Genomic DNA, 6,338 nt, shown 5'->3' with positions numbered 1-6,338 from the left:
TCTGCCTGTTGTTTCATTCTATTATGTGCGATTATCCTTTAAGAGTTGGAGAACTTGTTGTTGATGCTGATGTGATCTTCCACTGCTTGAACCTTTGACTTTTCTCTTAAATATGATGTGGACGGTGGATGATATCCATAAAGTGCCATAAATTGTTCATTTTTGTTGCAGTATGGAAGGAAGTGTTATGCCACCATTCAGCCAGAGGCAACCATTTGACCCATTGTGTCTGTTTATCATATACAAAGCAACAAAGATATCCTTCCAAACATTTGTTTACTATATTAGTGTTCCCATCAGATTGAGGATGATAAGATGAGCTATAAGCTAAGTGAGTACCAAGACAAGAAAATAATTCTATCCAAAAATTTCTAGTGAAAATAGGATCTATGTCGCTTACAATAATCTTTGGGTTTCCATGTAGCTTTTGAATTGTTTCCATAAATGCAGTAGAAACTGTATTGGATTTAAATGGATGAGATAATGCACAAAAGTGTTCATACTTGGTAAGTTTGTAAACCACCACCATGATGACATTCTTTCCTTCGGACTTGGGTAAACCTATGATAAAATCCATTGAAACCTCCTCTCAACGTTGGTTTTGAATGGATAAAGGTTGTAATAGACATGGGGTCTTAATTGTTTCAACTTTATTTTGTTGGCAAACCAAACATTCCGCCACAAACTTTTGAATATTAGATTTAAGGCCATCCCAAAAAATTCCTTCTTAGCCCTGTGGTAAGTTTTTAAAAATCCTAAGTGCCCTCCTAAGGGAGAGGTGTGCAGTTCCATAAGAATATTTTGTTTGAGTTTGGAATTCTTACATAGGTATAAGCGATCTTTGTACCATAACAAATCATATTTCCAGCTAAATCTATCAAATGTACTGGGATCTTGTTGTATCTATTGAATGAATGTGCACAATTCTTCATCATTCTTCCATTCATCCCTTGCTTTGCTTATCCAACCTAGTTGGATAATAGAAATGGCGCAAAGCAATGCTTCCACATCCTCATCCTTTCTTGAGAGTGCATCTGCCACAACATTTTGCTTCCCTTTTTTGTAGATGATTTCAAAGTCATAACCCAACATCTTTGTGACCCATTTTTGCTACTCTTATTAAGATACTCTTTGTTATAAAAAGTATTTAAGACTATCATGATCCATTTTTATCTTGAAGTGTATTCCCATGAGGTAGGGTCACCATTTCTCAAGTGCATGTAGTATTGCCATAATTTCCTTTGATTGGATGACTTTCGAAAGCAATGGATCTTTATTCTTGCATTAAAACAACACCATTTCCATTTCCTGAGGCATCACATTCCACAATAAAGGCTTTTGTGAAGTCTGGCATAGCTAAGACCGGTGCTTGCCACATTGCCTCTTTAAGATGCTCAAATACCTTTGTTGCTTCTGGAGTCCAATAAATGCACATTTTTTCAATAATATTGTTAGAGGTGTTGCTATTCTCCCATAATTCTTAACATTCTTGCGATAATACCTTGTCAACCCGAGAAATCCGCGCAGATGCCTTATGGATGTGGGGATTTTCCATTCGTTAATGCCTTTAATTTTTCTAGGGTATACCTTAACACCTTCATGAGGTACAATATGACCCAGATATTCCACCTCTTGTACTCCAAAGAAACATTTGGAGCTTTTTGCATATAATTGTTTCTCCTCCAATAGTTTGAGCACCCTGTCAACATGTTGAACATGATCCTTCCAAGACTTGTTGTAGATTAGTATATCATCAAAAAATAATAACACAAAGTTTCTAAGGAAGGGTTTGAAAATGGAATTCATCAAACCTTGAAATGTAGAAGGTGCATTGGTAAGGACAAAAGGCAGGACCAAAAATTCGTAATGACCCTCATGATTTCTAAATGTTGTTTTCGAAATGTATTCAGTCTTCATTTTGATTTGATGATATCCTGAACGAAAATCCAACTTGGTGAAGTAGATTGATCCATGCAATTCATCCAATAATTCATCAATGATAGGAATGTGAAATTTATATTTAATAGTGAGCTTGTTGAGCTCCCTATAATCTGGACACATGTGCCATGATCCATCCTTCTTGTGCACCAATACTACAAGAGTAGAGAAAGAACTTTGACTAGGTTGAATTATACCAACCTCTAGAATTTCTACAACCATATGTTCAATTTCACTCTTTTGGGCATAGGGATATCTGTAAGGCCTGATGTTTGGAGGAAACTTCCTGGAGTCAAATGAATAGCATGATCATGATCACGAATAGGTGGGAGGACTTTGGGAGTCTCAAATACCTTGTAATGATTGTCCAAGACTTTTTGGAGATATGGAGAAATAGATGATTTCAATGTTGAAACCTCTAGCGAATATAATTGTGAAATTACACCTCATTGTTCTTTCTTTAGAAGCTTTGTAATTCTATTAGAGCTTATTATCTTTCCCAATTTCCCTGCGATACCCCTTAATTCAACTTCCTTTCCTTTAGAAAGAAAAAATAAAAAAATAAAAAAAAATCATGAAAAGTTCTTCAAAATTAAAAGAAATTGTACCCAAAGTTTGTAGCCATTGGACTCCTAGTACAACATCAGCACCACCCATTATAATGGAAAGCATTGGGCTATTTAATACATATTATCCCATGGATAGCTTGATATTATGGCATTTTCCAAAGAAATTTATTGTTCCTCCACTTGCAACCATCAGTTGACACTCTGGTGCTGGATATAGAAACAATTCAATTCCTTGGTTGTCTTACAATGAATAAAATTATGGGTATTGCCCGAATCAATCAACATTATTACCTTTTTCTTCTTGATATGTCCTTATATCTTGATAGTTTGAGGAGTGGTAATTCTAGACAATGCATTACAAGATATGTTCGAATTCATTTCTTCTTTCTCTAAGGTTTGTTCCTGGTGTATATCCTCTTCTTTTGACGTTTCTTGTTCCTTTTCTTCCTCCTCTTCATAATCTATGTAAAATAATTTCTTCTGAGCACACTTATGACCTTTAGTTTATTTGCTATCAGAACTGTAACAAAGCCCTTTTGCTTTTTTTTCTTCCAATTGTTGTGTTGTCAACCTTGTAGGTTGTGGAAGGCTAGAGGCAACAAAACTTCCATTTGTGTAGTTGTGAGTGGTAGGCTTCCTTGTTGCCATAATTTTGCTTTCCATTTTTTTTGCCAACCTGAATGCCTTCTTCAATGAATCAGGTTCCCAAAGGTGAACCTCATGTTGGATGTTATCCTTTAAAGTCCCTATGAACACATCAATCCTATGCTCCTCTGGAATATCTTTTACCCTTATATTCAATTTTTGGAAGTCCTCAATGTGCTCCATCATTGAACCCTTTTGTTTAAGATTTATCAATTGGCTAAAAAAGGTGTTGCTTTTTGTATCCTCATAATGTGCTATCATTTCTTCTGTAAAAGTTTCCCAAGTGACAATTTGTTTATGAGAGCAAAGCCATTATACCATAAAAACTGATTGGGTTCCAAATATAAAGTTGCAATGGATACCTTTTGTGTGTTTTGTACATTGTGGATATCGAAATATTTCTCCATTTGTAGTATCCATGTTACGGGATTTTTGGCATAAAACCTCCTCATATCGATCTTTGGAACATGGTGGGTCTTGAATCCAATGTTAGAGTCTATGAAATCATGATTAGCATTTCTTTTGTTGTCATCATGAGTTTCCTTTACTACCCTTTCACCATTAGTAAGCATTTCTTGTAGCAACTTTGTCAAATCTATCTTCAAATCTTCCATGTTGCCTTTAAGTTTTGCTTCTATCTTAGCTTCCATGCCATCCATATTAGCTTCCATGCCTTTCTTTAAACCATCCATCTTAGCTTATGTTCCTTTTTGTGAGAGTGAAATTTTTTGCATTTGGTCTCGTAATTTTGATATATCATGTTGCATTTCTTCATGTTCTTCATGAGTCATGTTAGAGCTTTCAGGTTGCTTACTAGGTGTTTTTATTTTCTTTCTTCAAGGCATTAATTAATGATAATGATGCTTCACTATGTCCTTTGAATTCCTTCAAACTAATTTTTCAAACTAAACTTATGCAAAATTTTAAAAAGACTACTCACTTTTTTTGGCTTTGTAGGATCTCGATATTGAATCTATTGTATCTCTGTAATTATGGATCTCCCGGGTCTAAAATTTGGTCCTATGGTAGCCCTCTTTGTCCATGTTCCAACCCCACAAGTCTAATCAAGATTGGATTCTCCAAGAAGGATTTATGCCAAATCTCTCATGATGCCTTGGTTATGGGCTTGTTCAGTAGAGAGAAGTTTTACGAAGTGCCACATGTCACTATTTCAACCTTCAGAATGAAACCTGATTCATAGAAAACTACAGTCCATCCTCTATTTGTATAGTTTTACGAAATTTTAATCTGATGCTCAGAGAGAAAGTTATGGCTATTTTTCCCAGGTCACCTGTTTAAGATATAATTTGGGAGCCTGCAAACATCCTAACTTCCTTGGATAATATCTACTAAATATAGTGAGACAAGATTTGAAATTCGGACCCGAGGTTCATCTAGATTTCGGCTCAAATGGGTTTTAATTTCATATTCTAAAACGTTGGAGAAAAACGTTACAGTGAAAATGCCACGATGAGATGTTTGGAGCATTGAAACCCTAGAATCCAAAGCTCTGATACCAAATGTTATGCAACCAGCTCTCAAAATAGAAGAAAAGATAGATCAACAACTTAAAAATCAGCCTCTTCGAGGGGGAAACCTCCTTTACATTACACAAATGAATAATTCTTGGATGACACAAATGACAAAACCTCATTTCTATATATAGGAATCTAAGGGGTCACAATATAATCAAGCCGACATAACAAAAATAATATAAGGGCACAAAAATAACAATAGTGGGATTCTATGGGGCACAATAATAACAATATGGGAACAATAGGGGCACAACAACAATAATAAGGGATAAAATGACAATAGTAATGGGGGAATCACTAGTATTATAGGGACCTAACAATTCATGTAGAAGAAGCATACCTAGTATAGGACCTCATCCACGATAAAAAGAAAATTGATCATGATTAAGAATCTTAGAATACTTCCATCATCAAAAGAAAGGAAACATTTGCAAGGAAAGGGTATTTAAGATCCTATGATGAAATCTTTAAAAGAAGGTTCATGAACCTAAGAATATGTCCCATTGGGAATCCCATTCATAGGATTCAAGAAAATGATGATATGCAGGCAGGCTAAGATGAAGCAAGAAGGGCCACACCAAGAAGCTAAGATGATCAAAGGAGAATCAAGATGAGGTATGTATGTATCAAATATTAAGTCATGTTATCATTTGTATATTATTAATTCATGGGTATGGTTATATAACATGATTAAGTATGAAATAATCTCTTTCACCAAAAACATGTTCGAAGGCATGTATTACAATGCAATGAAGGTCAACAAAAGAATATTAAGGAGTATAAGATTGCTGACTACGAAGCAATAATAAATGCTCTCACAAGAAGCATAAGATGGTTGACCTATCTATCTGAGAAGAAGCAAATGAAGAAAGAAATAAAGCATGTGAAGTACACCTTGATCGACGAGAATCACTATCTGGCAAGATACTTTGAATATATCTCCCGAAAGAAGGCAGGACAACTCTGACTAAGAAAGAAAGGACCCTTGACACATATGAAGGCCTTGGAGATATGAAAGATGAAGATAATTGATTCTACTCTACAAATATGTCGTGATGAATATGCCACCCAACAAAAGAAACATCAAGTTGAAGCAATATCAGGATGAAGTCATAATTGGCCACTAGGTCGAAGCATGAACAACATGACAAAGTAGTAGCCAAGATGACAAGAAAACCTGATGTATAGCAAGAAATCCACTTTCCACGAAGGAAGGAATGACATGACAAACCAGGGAGGAAAGTGATCGATGGATGGTGCCCTACCTAGAAGAAGTTTGAACAAAGACTTCATGACATCAAGAAAGGAAGGAGATCAAGTAGCTAAAGGATCCACAAAGAAGAAGTTGTTGATGAAGGAAAGAGTCCCCAGTTAAGAGGGAGATCTGACAATTCCCTGATCGAGAGGGAGTTTCGAATCACCCCTGATTACAAAGGAGTGGCAATTGTGTTTTCCATTTCATGGGTCATGCATTAGACTTGGACTAATAGTCCTAAGTCTAGATGAAGGCCATGAATGGAAATGTAGACACAAACAACATTCTTGTCTTCACTTGGGAAGAAATAATGGGAGGATTAGGTAATCATCTAGAATCTAATACTCTTTGAGGATGTGTAGGGCATCCAAGACAAGAGTAGGCAAGAGGACCGAT

The sequence above is a fragment of the Pinus tabuliformis genome, chromosome 7 (assembly GCF_031772625.1).
Source record: "Pinus tabuliformis cultivar Carrire ecotype Pingquan chromosome 7, CPIR1, whole genome shotgun sequence".
Lineage (NCBI taxonomy): Eukaryota > Viridiplantae > Streptophyta > Pinopsida > Pinales > Pinaceae > Pinus > Pinus tabuliformis.
Note: the sequence above shows the minus strand (reverse complement) of the source record.